The sequence below is a fragment of the Eschrichtius robustus genome, chromosome 4, assembly GCF_028021215.1.
Source record: "Eschrichtius robustus isolate mEscRob2 chromosome 4, mEscRob2.pri, whole genome shotgun sequence".
Classification (NCBI taxonomy): Eukaryota; Metazoa; Chordata; class Mammalia; order Artiodactyla; family Eschrichtiidae; genus Eschrichtius; species Eschrichtius robustus.
The window spans coordinates 101,895,283-101,909,908 of record NC_090827.1 but is presented as its reverse complement, the minus strand read 5'-3'; the positions used below and the strand labels follow the sequence as shown (position 1 = coordinate 101,909,908).

General features: G+C 38.2%; 1 protein-coding gene across 2 annotated transcripts in view; it reads right to left on the bottom strand.

Annotated features, from left to right (window-relative positions):
• The window catches only part of PPARGC1A (PPARG coactivator 1 alpha), a 293,001-nt gene that overhangs the window by 56,958 nt on the left and 221,417 nt on the right, over window positions 1-14,626 (bottom strand). The gene's annotated exons all lie outside the window — the stretch shown is intronic.

Genomic DNA, 14,626 nt, shown 5'->3' with positions numbered 1-14,626 from the left:
ATAATTACTGTCTTTGAAATGTGAATTAAAGTTTTAATCACCACACACAACTCTTCAACTGTTCTTTATTCTTAAACATTGCCAAGATCTTCTTTGGGATCTATAGCTATAATAAAACATTAGAAGAGAAGCAAGATTTTTCCTTGAGCTTCTGTGACAGTGATCAGAGTATTATTGCCATAAAGGCCAAATAAAATCAAACCACAATCTACCAGGGAACTAAAAAGTAAACTCTTGTTTTGGCAGAAACTGTCCATTTCTGTAAAGTACAAGTATGACAGCAAGATACAGCTCTCTTTCTAGTAGATAATACAATGGCTGCATGCTTTTTAATGATTGCATATTTAATCTTGAAAAAAATAAGGTTGCTCTAAGATCAAAGTTATTTCAAGATAAAGGGCAAGTGAAGAAAACTATCTACGTTGACAAATAAAAGAGAATAGTATTCTTTGAGCTCTTGCTATGTGCTAGGGATATTGTACCTACTATGTCTTTTTATCTGTAAACAATCCTTTGAAACAGCTATCACTTCACCATTTTACAGATAAAGAGACTGAGGCTTAAGGAGGTTAAGAAACTTGCCTAAGTTTACATTGCAAACCTGTGACTGAGTGGAAATTTGAACCCAGGTTCCCCCTCTCTTCAGTGTCCCTAACATTTCTAGAGCATTTTTCCAGTGGCAGAATTCAAAACTCTTATACCTTCACAGGTGTGAATTTCAACTTAATTGTTAATTTTATTTTCAAGATCTCTTTGGGGAAAAAACACAGCTCACCGAATATTCTTCTAGAAATAAAAGTCACATGTTTCATGGCTTCTAATGAGTTGTTGCAGCTCAGAAGTTTCCATTATATTCTGACAATTAAGTTGCTAATAAACTGAGGAACCACTAATTGACTTACCTATCTCACAAATTCAAGATCCAGCTAGTACCCTACAACACAATTCCCATCACTGAACCAAAAATCCCTCACATTTTGCAATCCACTTAGTGAGTAGATTTGATCTGAGTAAATTTCATATGGTTCCTGTATTTGACATGAAGTTCTGACTGGGAACACACCAGCACCTTGTCACATATTAGTGACAACATGCCCCACTGCTGCTGAATGCATTATCAGAATGATAAGATATTGTTATGCTGGGACCAATGCAACGGCTGAGGACCCAATATAAAAAAAATTATGGTAATTGAAACCACAGAATCTTAGGAAATGCAGTCAATTTCATAGAGTATCAAAAGGTCACCCTATTCAATTCATACTTGAGGCTGAGCACGATATTGAAAAAAACACGTGAAAGCCAACGTCCTTATCAGTTGTCCAGGATGCAACATTTACTGACTATATAAGGTAATTTACTGATTACCAAATAAACGTATTACCTGTGTGTGTGGAGCCTTGTATTTGGCTCACCAAGTTCTTGTAAAGAACTTAACAGTGTGAAAGCATTGTTAAATATGTCAACATTACCATATTAACTGCTCTGTTCAAGCTTCAGTAAGAGCAAACTTTTTCAGTTCCATGTTCCACTAGTAACACTAAAGGTTCTTGGAAATTTTGCTCTCTGCTCAAATTTTGGCTGTACGATTTGCCTTACAGGGGCCATTTAAAAATAAGAACATTAAGTGTACTAAATCAGGTGCTTCGCATCACTGGATGATGTTGGTAAAATGCAGATTCTTATCCTGGGGTTCGGCCTGAGATTCTGAGTCTCTAATAACCTCTTGGATGATACTAATGCCGCTGGTTCACAGACCACAGTTTGAGTAGCAAGTCTCAAGTTTTCTTCATAAACTCAGCACATTTTCTCTAATACTTGCCCCATCACAGGGCAGAAAAATTCTGTTTATTACAGTTAATCCCCACTAGAAAGACACGCCATAACATTTTGGATGAAGACTTAGATTTTTATGTCATTTCACTCATTCTAGCTCAGGTTCCAAATTGGAGATCTTTGGGCCAGAACTAGCCCAGACATATGTTTTGTTTAGATAACATAGTGTTTACCTACAAAAGGTTTTAAACATTATTAGATGATTGGGTAATAATATTTACTGAACTGGAGATTTCATATGAAACTTTTGTTTTTCCAAAGAAATCAGAAGATTCGAGGAGCAGCTGACCACTTTACACAAGGGATGTCCTCACCAATTCTCCACTCTCTCCCCTTATAGCTCTGCCATTGAGTTTCCATGGCCTTTTTTCCTGTGTTGCCCATTGGCATTAAAGTCTCTCTCTCCTCTGATCTTCCTTTTTTTCCCATTTACCTCCCTATTCATTATGGTATCTCTAATATAAAGTGCTTTTCCCAATTTTTTTCCTCATAGAAATCCTAAGTATGGCTTAAGATCCAGTTTGATTTTTCCTATCCCATTAAATATTACTTAAGCACACCAATATAACTCTTTCAAAGTGTTTTAGCACATCTTACTATACTTTAAGCTTATCGTGTAAAGCCTAGTTTTTATCTTTTCATTAGCACATTTTTATCAGTCTTCGTCTATGTAGTGATAGACAGATGCAAGAAACATGACTCAAAAAAAAAAAAAAAAAGAAACATGACTCAGATAAGCATATGAGAGAGAGAGTGTGTGTGTGTGTGTGTGTGTGTGTGTGTGCATTTGTACACCAATTACTTCAGCTTTTAACTAGATTGTCACTGTCTTCAGGGAATTAACAATGTGCAGTGGTGTTTGCATATTAACAGAATGATCCATAGGAAGTAATTATAAGCAAATTTATTTGCTAATTTTATGCTGGAGCTATGATAGATCTCCTTTCACAGGTTTTCCTTTTTGTATAAGGGATTTGTAAAGTTTTTTTTTTTTTTTTTAAGCATTTAGCACTTAGGATATTGGTTTTCTATATTAGAAGATCTGGGTTACAGAAAGCAAAGACATAGTCAAAACTTTTCACTACTTAAAACATCATAGCTTGATTAAAGGTAAGTACAGAAAGAGGGGATCATCTTTAGTGGAAGACACACTCTGAAACATCTCTTTGAATGGGGAATGTTGAGAACTGTGTAAGAAAGACAGGTAGAACAGAAAATTCAGCATAAAAGCAATATCTACATCAGGGTGGTGATGCTTTATAGGCACTATTACAGTGGGCCAAAGTATTATTATTTATTAAATAGATGAAAGGAAAGATTTCCTAAGTTATAGCTACTATGTTGCCTCAGAAAAAAATGAGCTACATTTTGAGGAGGGAAAGTATACTAGATGAATCTCAAACTGGGGAGTCAGACATGTTTCCATATCTGAACTTGATGAACACTGAGCCACTAGGAATTTTCAGTGGTGAAAATGAAGAGGGATTTCTGCAGAAAATTCTTATGCTGAAATAATCCCTGCTCCTTAGTCAAACTCTGCAGAATATTAAGGTAATAACTGCCTTATATCTTCTATCCAGAAGGATATATCAAAACATGATAAAATTATGAAAACATTTGGAAAGCTATTTGATAAATCAATCATTTCATTTTTTTTGGAGCCCCTACCATGTACGAGTCATCATGCAGTAACGCATGAGATAGCTGGAGAGGTCATAGAGTGAAGGATCTAAGGATACAGGAGCTGGCGTCAGACTGTATGGGCACAAATCCTAGCTCTGACACTAGGGCTGCGGACCGAGGGTGAGCTGCTGAACTTCTCTATGACTCGGTTCCCCATATATAGAGAAGACAATTATAAAATATCTGCCTCAAGGTTGTTGTAAAGATTAAATGAATTAAAACATGTAAAGTGCTTAGAATACTGCTGGCACATAGAGGCCTTCAATAGTTAAAAGTTTTCTTTGTTATCCTGAATGAGTGAGTTTATGATCTAGTCAAGGAAGTGTGACGGGAACAATGAAAATATAACTAACTCCACAAGGCCATGGACGTATGACATGTGTTAGATAAGTCATTCAGAGACTGAGGGTTAGTTCTGAGAAGGGAGCATTATTTTTAGTTTTACATAACGTTGCCAGGAATCCAGGCAAGGGATTTCTTATAGAAGTCATAGCATTTTTAGCATAGTTACATTGTTTTGGTCATGGAAATCTCTACAACAACAATTACAGAACAGGCCTCTCCTAATGTCTGGGTATGCTGAGACATCTAGGTTTTCACTCTGACCTGTGAATGAAGGCTCATGGTGAGCACATCTAGACCTCACACTCGGGTTGATTGTGAACCTATCCAATTACCAGAAACACGTACAAGTTTCCGATGGCCTTGCAACTTGTCTGGCCTGAGAGGCCATACAGCCAAATAATTTCACAGGCTTAGCAAAGAAGCCTAGCTTGAGAGAAAAAAATTAAAACCTCTATAAACGAAGATACCCTTGCCCCACAAAGATGAGTTTTATTTATTTATTTTTTTTAACAATTTATTACCTTTCATACAAATGTAGGAGTAGAGTTTTATTTTATTTACATACTTTGCCATTATAAATCCAGTAAAGTCAGAGCATGTACACAAATTAGGAATGATCTAACATTAATATGGAAAGCCACAATTGGGGAAAAAAAAAAGTATGCTCTCTTTACAAACAATAAATGCTGGAGAGGGTGTGGAGAAAAGGGAACCCTCCTACACTGTTGGTGGGAATGTAAATTGGTATAGCCACTATGGAGAACAGTACGGAGGGTCCTTAAAAAACTAAAAATATAACTACCATATGATCCAGCAATCCCACTCCTGTGCATATATCTGGAGAAAACCATAATCTGAAAGGATACATGCAACCCAGTGTTACAATAACCAAGACGTGGAAGCAACCTAAATGTCCATCAACAAAGGAATGGATAAAGAAGATGTGGTACATATATACAATGGAATATTACTCAGCCATAAAAAAGAATGAAATAATGTCATTTGCAGCAACATGAATGGACCTGGAGATTATCATACAAAGTGAAGTAAGTCAGACAGAGAAAGACAAATATCATATGATATCACTCATATGTGGAATCTAATTTTTTAAAACGGATACAAATTAACTTATTGAAAAAACAGAAACAGACTTACAGATAACGAAAACAAACTTATGGTTACCAAAGGGGAAACGTGATGGGCAGGGGGGGATAAATCAGGAGCTTGGGATGAACATACACACACTACTATATATACGATAGATAACCAACAAGGACCTACTGTATAGCACAGGGAACTCTACTCAAAATTCTGTGATAACCTACATGAGAAAATAATCTAAAAAAGAGTGGATATATGTATATATATAACTGAATCACTTTGCTGTTCACTTGAAACTAACACACATTGTAAATCAACTATACTCCAACAAAATTAAAATTAAAAAAATAAATGTGTGACATAACTAGATAGAAGGTAGTTAAGTTAAATAAAGGAAAAATGATGTAAAAAAGTACGCTTTATTTGATATTAATTATTTAATAGAAGCCTATCAACTCCATATAAAAAGCTTCACATATTGGCATTTACCAACAGCAACAAAAAATGGCGATACATAGGTTTGCTCTCATTTACATCCTTCAGTTCATTATCTGAATGTCAAATAATAAAGATGCGTTTTAATACCGATAATATTCACTGTACTAAAATGTTTGGCTCAAAGGCAGGGCTCACCTTAAAAACTGTTTACCTGTGTGTATTTCCTAGGGAGGGATGTGCCATTTATTTTTGTATGCTGAGTCTCTGATACAGCAGATGCTGCGCAAATCCCAGATGGATGAATGAATGAATGTGAAGAAGAAAAGGGGAAAGAAGGGAAAGAAAGGCCTTATTTCAAAATAAAATAGGTTCCAATATTTTACCTTTCTCTTTAAGTGATCCTCCCATGACGCCACTCTTCATTTCTCTTTGTCTTATTTGAACCTACCATCACTAGAGGCAAACAGCACTTAATATTAATTATCTTTTAAAATATCCATCTTGGGAGTTCCCTGGTTGGTGGTCTAGAGGTTAGGATTCAGTGCTTTTACTGCCGTGGCCTGGGTTCAATCCCTGGTTGGGGAACTGAGACCCTGTAAGCTTAGCTGCGCAGCCAAAAGAATAAATAAATAAATTAAATAAAATACCCGTCTTTACTTCTAAATAGACAATGACCTGGAACATAGTAGGCATCCAAAAAGCACTTGTCAAAAAATGAGAATGGTTGAGTTAACTGTAAGCTCCTTTAGGACAAGCAAGTACCTACTTATGCTTGATGGTTCTCCAAACAGCGAGCATTGTACCTTTCATAATGTACTCCAAAAAAAAATTTCAGATTTTTTTAATGCCTTACTCATTCAACATATGCATAAAAAGAGCTGACTATATTTCAGACACTGAGCTAGGTAATGGGACTACGTTAATGAAAATCACAGTTCATACCTCTATGGGGCACATAGTAGAGGTGCCTGGATGTCTTGGGGACCAGAGGGAGATAGTCTAAGGGAGGTGATGTAGAAGGGGAAGTCTGGATGATAGTAAGAAATTAGGCAAGCAGCAAAGAGATGGACAAAGAGATGGGCTACATCTAAACAAAACGGTGTAACTTACACATAGAAAAACCCAAAGCGTCACCAGACCTAGCATCTAGTAGATGTTCAATAAATAACCACGGAATAAGTGAATGATTACGCAAATGGTACATTACGGGACCCATTCAACATTAAGCTACCACCAGGTTCTCCCACCCTGAACCAAAATAAAGTGGTGGTTGGGCATTTGTTATACAGTCATAATACAAATGTGTTACACAGTTATAAAACAAAAAAATATTTATATGCCCTAACCCCACCCCAAATTGCTCACACAACATAGATTAGAGCTTACTGCCTTTCCAGAATGCGCCCCTACAACCATAAAGAAAATCAAACAGCAGTTGTTGCAAATGCCAAATTCTGAACTTTTGCAAGCAGTATTCTGAGCAAAGGTTCCCTGTGTCGATGTTTTCTGTAGTGTAGGCCACTGCTTCCTGGTTTCCTCTTACCATGGACTCATTAGTCATCGCAAACATCATTGACTCAATGGGGTCCACTTTAACATATAAAATGCCTTCGCTTGTTGGCTCTCCTCAGCCACATCAAAGAGAGGTCCGGGCCATGCTCAAAGCTGCTGGACACTCTGAGAAATCACACTGTGCTTGCTTGTCTTCCCTCCAAAGGTTACATTTCCTGACAGAGATTGAACACCTCGCCCGTTCTAGGATCGCTTTTGGAAATTATGCACTAATGTTAGCCACTCAAGCAAGTAGCTTAGTCATTTCCCTTTGGCCTCCGTCTAGAGCTTCCCAGTTTGGCCATTTTTTCAACAAATATTTCTTAGGCGCCTACCATGTGCTGGGACCCATGCTAAGTGCAGGGTCTGAGGTGAATAAAAGAGACACGGCCCCTCCCTCCTGGAATTTACCTTGGATTCAAGGTACGCATTGGATACACACTAGGAAGTCACTTAAGCAGAAACCCCACTTCCCCTTCATCAATGACGGGCTGGCACAGAGCCCAGGGGCGGGCTGCTGGACACTCCTTCCCTGGAATTTGAATCTTGCCCAGAATTCTCTTGCAGTTTTTGTTCCCAAGGACACTTTGGGTTTTACAGAGCTATCCAGGAAATTTGGGGTATCGAATTTTCCTACAAATGGCCATTTACTGACTACCAATTAGGTCCAAGCATTAAACTATGCACTTCCCTTACATTATTTCTACGTATATTATTTGAGATTGTTTTTTTTAAATGAGAAGACTAATGTTTCTTGGCAGAGAAACACAAGTGAGTTCTCAGGGATAGCAAATACATGTGATTATGGAGTGTAATGAGACACACATTCCTCTGTATCCCCAGAGCCAGCATACCACTGGGCTCACAGAAGATGCTCATCACTGGTGTTCTATATGTGTTTCTGGGATTGTTGGATCACTATAAAAGGCTATGAGTGCATACTGCCAAATGCCAACGAGATATACAGACCACAGGATGGAGAGCACAACTTTGGCAAATAACGTCAGAAGCAAGGTTTCATAAAATGTAATTTATTATGTGTATGTATACAAATGTATATTTATATTTCGAAGGCACAAGTAATTAAAATATCAGTGCTATTTTTAATTCATGGAATTTCAGAGGAGAGACACTGTGTGGTCGGACTTCCACTGTTTATTTAGGAGCAAGAACCCTGTTCCTTTCCTCAATGTCAAGCATTTTATGCTGACAAGATCCTCCAACCACCTTAGGACCCTACAGCTTTCATGTCTTGTTTCTTGACTTCCCTGTATTTTGTAGTAGCACCACAATTTCCTCTTACAAAATGATCCCTGCTCCATTAGATACACACTGAGAGCCAGAAAGCCAAAGCCCCACTCTCTGCTCACCACCCAGGAGCTGGCATAGGACCCAAGCGAAAACTATTAAGATTTGAATGGTGATCAGAGCCATCTGGCAGTTCTGTTCCAAGGCTTGTAAGCCTACTTCAACCTCTCTCATCAGTTCCATCAGCCACTGATGTCCTTTTGCTCCTCTGCTTGGGAGTTGATTCTATTTTTTTTTTTTTTTTCATTCTGTTGTTTACAACCAAAGAACTCAAAAATTCTAAATTCCCACTATTATAGCTAAATTGTAAATGGTTTCCATGGAATAGACTGATTCTTGGAAAATGTAAGGCTTTGTTCACATTACATTTATTATCTTTACAGATACCCTTAAGGATGAAGGACAAATAGCATCACCTCCAGCTGTTTACAGATTTTTTATTTGTTAAAAATCATTTCTTGCATATCCACTATGTCCAGGCACTGTGCAAAGTACTTTCATTGCATTATCTCATTTAATCCTAACAACAGCTTACTAGAACATAAGCTCCAGGAGGGCAGGGCTTTTTATTCCCTTGTTTACTACTGAATCCCCAGTGCCCAGCAGATTTTTCACATGTAATAAGTTATCAGTAAATGTTTGCTGAATGAATGAATAATCCTACGAGGCAGGCACTAGTATATGAAAGAAGAAACTGAGACTCAGAGGAGTTACGTAAATGTATCCATGGCCCCACTGCAAGTAAATGGTGGAACTAGGATTTCAAACCCACGCCTATCTGACTCTAGGACCCAATCTCCTAACCATCCTGTTATGCCTTTGGATTCTTGGGATGCAGAGAAGAAGGAGGTCACCGATGTCTAGGAACTTGGGAAAGGCCCTCTGAGTCTCGGTGTCCTCTTGTGAAGAGGAGATATGGCCCTTATTTGTTTTTTGTAGATTTTCCATAATCCCTTCGTACACATGGGAGAATGTCATTTGTAGAGATAATATGCTAAAATTGGGAGAGAGGATTGAGAGTCGAATGTCACCTTTGCCATTGCTAGCTCATAGACCGGCAGGTTTCTTAATTCTGAGACCGAGCCCCACTCTGCCAAACATTTGCTTTCTAGTCCCTTTAGGAAGGCAGGAAGAATTAGTGAAAGTCGTATGGACTGACTCTGTGAGTGGAAATATAAATAGAAATTAAGGTATATAAATATATAATTATATAAGTATAAGATATAAATTTAAGGTATAAATTTATATTTTATGAGATAACATAAATAGAAATGAAGGTAACATAAATATAAATTTATATAACATAAATATAGTTTTAAATATAAATTAGACTATTATTATGATAACTTTTAATACCAGCCCACTCCAGTACACTCTTCAAACCAAGTATCCACTCTGTGCTCTTCCCAGGAAATAAAGTTATACTAGGAGGGTTCTCAAGCATCATTTCAGAAACCATTCTTCCTTGCCTCTGTTAACTAGGGAAGAGTGATATTGCCTAAAATGCTAGTCCCAATGTCAGACCAAGACAAGGCTCAACGCAGAGGTGATGGCAACACAATCAACAGAGCCAGTTCAATTGTGAGCTTTGGCTTGAACAGTTAGCTCTGGTGTGCCTGCATCCCGAAAGTGTAAGGGACGGGTAATGTTAGGATCTTCTAAGCAAAGGAAAGAGAAGAGATGTGCTCAGAGAAGTAGGAAGAAAATTAGGAGACTACAAAAAGGAAAATTAACAACAACTAAAACATTTAAAATAAAATACCAAGGGAGCAAAGAGTTTTACTACCTCCCGGTCAATGGGGAATAATCAAATAGCACAGAAAATTCCAGAAGATCAAGGGCTTTTATATTAGACAATTAAGAATTCCCTGATGGGGGCTTCCCTGGTGGCGCAGTGGTTGAGAGTCTGCCTGCCAATGCAGGGGACGCGGGTTCGAGCCCTGGTCTGGGAGGATCCCACATGCCGCGGAGCAACTGGGCCCGTGAGCCACAACTACCGAGCCTGCGCGTCTGGAGCCTGTGCTCCGCAACAGGAGAGGCCGCGATAGTGAGAGGCCCGCGCACCGCGATGAAGAGTGGCCCCCGCTCGCCGCAATTGGAAAAAGCCCTCGCACAGAAACGAAGACCCAACACAGCCAAAAATTAATTAATCAATTAATTAAAAAAAAAAAGAATGAAGGAGAAAAGAAAAGAAATTTAAGAATTTCCTGATGATATCAGAGGAAGTGCCATTAAATTCAAGAGGGGGAAATTAGATGCAATGATACTGTCTCCCCATAATCCTTCAAAAAATGGATGAAAATATGAGTATTAATGTGAGAAGAAGAAAGGAGTGAAGAGCAACAGAAGAATTCTAAAAAGTCGAGGAATTCTCAATAAAGAGTAAAAAGGTGGGAGCAGGACAATATAAGGGCCAAAATCTACATAGTGGTTCTCAGAGGGCATTGGCTTGCTCCCTGCTTGATAATATTCACCTACTGACCATTCTTAGCCTTCCTGGGATGACCAGGCTCCCAGGAATAACAATAGTGCCTGGTAGTAACAGTTGCATTCTTGGATATTTATCTTCATTCAATCAGCAGTATAACTGTTACCATAATACTCTGATCAATACTCTGCTACCCCAACCAGAACACGATGACCTTTAAATACAACATATTTCAAATGAAGGGCAAGTCCACATGACAGTCCTTTCTCCGTGTGCTGCAGTAGGAGTGGTTGCGAGCAGTCTTGTGTTTAGACAGCAATAAAACACTGTTTTGTAAATGTAACCAGAAATGCAAAATGGGCACCACTTTATCTTAAACATCAGTGCACAAAAACCTGTATTATTTGAAGCAAAGAATGAACTAGCTGAAATGGAATCATTGGCTTAACCAAAGATTTTGATACAGTCACCAGACGCAGCCTGGCAGCTACTCAAGAGATCTTGTTACCCAGGTAATTTTCCCAGTCCCCTAACAATTCTTCCAGGATGGTTTAGAAGATCACAAGTAAAATGTCATTAATTCATTCATTAGGCAGCACTGAGTACCTTTTGTTCACAGAATTTTGAACTAGGAACTAAAGGACTGCTAAGATAACACAGGAACCAAAAGAAATAAAAATCAACATCCCTACTTATAAATTAGCTGAGGGAATAATACACAGTCTTATGACACGTATTTATTGAGTCCCTATTATATGCAAGGCATTGTATATAAGAAAAAGATGAATAAGGCATAGTTTGACTTCTTAACCCAGGAGCAACAGAAAAACAGAATATTAAGAAAAAATGCACAGCCACAATGCAAAATGATTTGATGTGCACTAAGGGAAGGAGAATTGTCAGAGCTAAGTGAAATTGTAAGAAATGGTTTATTGGGGGAAATATGCCTGTTTTCAATTGCATTTTAAAAGAGTTATATTCCCCACTAGAATTGTCTTCTGGGAGACTTATCTTACAGGCATATTCTACCAAATCTAGTTTATGAAGACATGCCCATGAGTTCAATAAAGGACTTTAAAGCCAAGTTTAGGATGCTTTATCAATACTTTGCAATTGCCCTCCTTCTCAACCAAATACCAACAAAAATATTGGTCCATCAGTCAACATGCATCAGGAATATACACACTGGGGGCATGAAGAATATCACAAACAGTTCCTGGCCTTACAATTTTAATATATGCTTCCAAGTACAACCCTCTGCAAATGAAAACATCTACAGATCCATGTGCAGTAAGGCATAAACTCTGATCTGTTGACCAGGCTGTGGCAGGATGGATTCATGCAATCTCTCCACTAAATAACATGAAATCTACTCTAACAAGATCAGATCTGGGCTCTGCTAGCTGTTGGGGTAGAGGTGGAATTAATCAGGGAACACTTCCTGAATTTGAGAGGTTCCTGTGATTTTCAAATTCAGGAGAATTGAAAACAAGGGGACAGAAATAATTCCAGGCATTTGGAAAATTTTAAAAAGGCTGGGAGTAGGAGGGGATGAGAAGCTTAGAGCCCAGCAATAGAGGTATTAAGTCAAAAGGTATGGTTAAAAATTCAAGTTTGGGAGTTGGGCCGTCTTAGTTCTTCTGGTTATTTTTTGTAACTTGGCCCGGGACAAGTTACTTATCTAAGCCTCACTGTCTGAACAGTAAAGTGAGATAACACCTCCAACCCGTCATGGCAATTAAGTGAATCAAACGAGATCATTTATTTTTAATATATTAAGTTAAACTCTTTAAAAAAAATCTTATTTTATTATTTTTTTAATATACAGCAGGTTCTTATTAGTTATCTATTTTATACATATTAGTGTATATATGTCAATCCCAATCTCCCAATTCATCCCATCACCGCCACCCCACCCCCTGCTTTCCCCCTTGGTACCCATACGTTTGTTCTCTACATCTGTGTCTCTATTTCTGCCTTGCAAACTGGTTCATCTGTACCATTTTTCCAGATTCCACATATATGTGTTAATATACGATATTTGCTTTTTTCTTTCTGACTTACTTCACTCTGTATGACAGTCTCTAGGTCCATCCATGTCTTTACAAATGACCCAATTTCATTCCTTTTTATGGCTGAGTAATATTCCACTGTATATATGTACCACATCTTCTTTATCCATTCGTCTGTCCACGGGCATTTAGGTTGCTTCCATGACCTGGCTATTGTAAATAGCGCTACAATGAACATTGGAGTGCATGTGTCTTTTTGAATTATGGTTTTCTCTGGGTATATGCCCAGTAGTGGGATTGCTGGGTCATATGGTTAATTCTACTTTTAGTTTTTTAAGGAACCTCCATACTGTTCTCCATAGTGGCTGTATCAATTTACATTCCCACCAACAGTGCAAGAGGGTTCCCTTTTCTCCACACCCTCTCCAGCATTTGCTGTTTGTACATTTTCTGATGATGTCCATTCTAACCAGTGTGAGGTGCTACCTCATTGTAGTTTTGATTTGCATTTCTCTAATGATTAGTGATGTTGAGCAGTTTTTCATGTGCCCCTTGGCCATCTGTATGTCTTCTTTGGAGAAATGTTTTTTAGGTCTTCGGTCCATTTTTTGATTGGGTTGTTTTTTTGATAATGAGCTGAATGAGCTGTTTATATATTTTGGAGATTAATCCTTTGTCCGTTGATTCGTTTGCAAATATTTTCTCTCATTCTGAGGGTTGTCTTTTCATCTTGTTTATAGTTTCCTTTGTTGTGCAAAAGCTTTTAAGTTTCATTAGGTCCCGTTTGTTTATTTTTGTTTTTATTTCCATTACTCTAGGAGATGGGTCAAAAAAGATCTTGCTGTGATTTATGTCAAAGAGTGTTCTTCCTATGTTTTCCTCTAAGAGTTTTATAGTGTCTGGCCTTACATTTAGGTCTTTAATCCATTTTAAGTTTATATTTGTGTATGGTGTCAGGGAGTGTTCTAACTTCATTCTTTTACATGTAGCTGTCCAGGTTTCCCAGCACCACTTATTGAAGAGACTGTCTTTTCTCCATTGTATATCCAAAATTAAACTTTTTTTTTTACATGAAAATGCTCTTTGAAAGTGTAGTCCTAGTGTCTAGCACATAAAAATACCAAAAGTTACTGTTACTATTGGCAAGAAAAAGCCTGGCGAATTATTGACCTCAAAGCAAAAGTGAAAAATCTTTAATCTGTCAGACAAAGGGGAACCTTGATATCCCTCCTCCACAGCGTCTGCCAAATAAATATTTCCTTTAAGACACCCATCCTCATAAAGACTTCCATGACTGTGCCCAAGCTCAATTATTATATTTTTTTTTTCACAGACTTCCCCATGCAGCCACCCCATGCTCTTTACAATCAAAGCACATTACATTCTAGATCCTTCCTCTCAGCTCCTGCCATGATCCACATACCCTCCTCTGATTCTCTTATTTTCCTTAACTGATCCCAAAGTCTCCAAATCACCCAGGCTTGAAACCACAGCCATTTTTACTCCTTTTTCTCCCACCACAGCATCGAACCTCTCACTGGATGGGATCAAGATCTTCATCGATTCTTTCTTCACAACGTCTCCCACATCCACCCCTTCCTTTCATTGTCACCATCATCTCCTAATTCCAGTCCTATTACCTCAAGCTTGAAAACCACAACTGCCTGCTCACTGGGCCTCTGCCTGCAACCTCTGTGCAAGGTAACACTTCTTCCATGATAACAAGCCCTGCCTTCTGTCTTCCCCCTGCTTGTCCTGACCTCAAGCTGTTATCTGTCATACAAGTCACATAAGGTACCTGGGCCTCAGTTTCCCTATTGCTGGACTAATCTCTCCTCATATTAATTTAGTCCAATGCTAAGATTCTATTCACTTGTATCTACTTTCCCTCTTGCCCAATTAGATTCGTTCTTATTTCCCAGTC